The sequence below is a fragment of the Acomys minous genome (genome assembly GCF_964271855.1).
Source record: "Acomys minous genome assembly, chromosome: 9".
Taxonomy (NCBI): domain Eukaryota; kingdom Metazoa; phylum Chordata; class Mammalia; order Rodentia; family Muridae; genus Acomys; species Acomys minous.
In genome coordinates, this window is record NC_140490.1 from 112,008,925 (window position 1) to 112,010,579 (window position 1,655).

General features: G+C 45.5%; 1 pseudogene across 1 annotated transcript; it reads right to left on the bottom strand.

The window, feature by feature from the left end:
* Positions 1-310: 310 nt before the first annotated feature.
* LOC311605035 (galectin-3-like) lies at positions 311-1,265 on the bottom strand (annotated as a pseudogene). The gene is made up of 2 exons: positions 689-1,265; positions 311-514 (listed from the first exon to the last, which is right to left on the bottom strand). The product of its transcript is annotated as a galectin-3-like (transcript).
* Positions 1,266-1,655: the final 390 nt, after the last annotated feature.

Consider the following 1,655-nt stretch of genomic DNA (forward strand, 5'->3'; position numbering starts at 1 on the left):
TGCACACACACATACACACACATACACACACATACAAATTTAAGCTAAAAATCTGTGCATAATCTAATCCAAAAATTTCACTCAGAGAATAAAAATTTTAAAGTTAAGTATTTATGGTAAGTACAGAAATTAAATGTCATCGAATATTTGTATAGAGGACAGTCTCCTTGGAGAAAGACCATCTCAGCCTTGTCCTGAGTCCCTAAAGAAAGTGAATTATTATTAAGAAATGACTCAGTTTGATGTGCGTCATGGCTTCTTCTTTTCCCAGCGTGAGAATGTTTATTAGATGGAAAAAGGAGGAGGAGGGCTAAGGTGTAAGGTTTTTCACTCTTAATGAGCACGGAGCCGTTTCAGGTGTTGCCACCTCTGGATGAGATCGTGGTATATGAAGTGCAGGTGTTATGTGGCCAGAGATCTGCAGCTGGCCGATCTCCCTGAGGTTTGTCGTCCAATGATTGTACTGCAGCAGGTGAGCGTCGTTGGCTGCAACCTTGACGTGGTCAGCTTCAACCACTACTTGGTTTTTTTGTCTTTTGTTTTTTTAGGACAGCGTTTCTCTGTGTAGCCTTAGCTCTCCTGGACTCACTTTGTAGACCAGGCTGGCCTCGAACTCTCAGCGATCCGCCTGCCTCTGCATCCCGAGTGCTGGGATGAGAGGCGATCGCCACCACTGCCCGGCTAATACCAGTACTTGTATTTTGAATCGTTTGCCACTTTCACATGGGAAAGCGGACTCTCTCTCTCTTCTTTTCCCCAGTTATTGTCCTGCTTGGTGTTAGACACGATGACTCTGTTGTGTTTTTCATTGAAGCGGAGGTTGAAGTGGAAGGCAACGTCATTTCCTCTCCTGAAATCTAGAGCCATCCTGTTGACACTGGGCACATGGGCACTGCCCATGACTGTGATCAGCACGCGAGGCCTGAGTCCTCCAGGCAAGGGCAGGCTATAGAGAGCACTGTCGATGGTCCAACAGGGGCCTCACGGGGGCCAGCAGCAGGATAGGTCCCAGGAGCCCTGGGTCCCCCGGGTGGCCCTGGGAAGGCTCCAAGTGCAGGAGGTCCGGGATAAGCCCCAGGGGCAGTTCGACTAGGGTAGGCACTAGGAGGAGCCTGTTCTTGGTAGACCCCAGGATAGGAAGCCCCTGGGTAGCCCCCTGCCCTAGCCTGGATCCCCCATGCAGCGAGCCATCCTTGAGAGTTTGGGTTTCCAGAGCCAGCTAAGGCATCATTAAGCGAAAAACTGCCTGCCATTTCCCTGCTCGGTGCTCCCACCGCTGCTCTGCTTAGGTGTTCCATGGTTTATTTTCTACAGACAGTGTCCAATGTATCTGGGTTGTTTCACTGCTCTGCTTCTGACAATGATTTGTCTGAACAAAGCAACTGCTCATCTTAATAGGAGATTGTAACAAATATAATTTTAAATGGCAATCAACATCATAAAACCCAGGCAATTAACATTATTTTTATTGGTGAGTTTCCTGACATACTGCCCTAATGTATTATTTTATTTTATTTCATTTTTAAATTTTATTTACTTATTTATTTTCATATACTTTTGATTGTATAGCATTTCAGGGCCTCTTTAGAACACAATTTTTTTAAAAAAAAGATTTATCTAGTTAATATGTATACATCACTCTGCCTGCATGTACA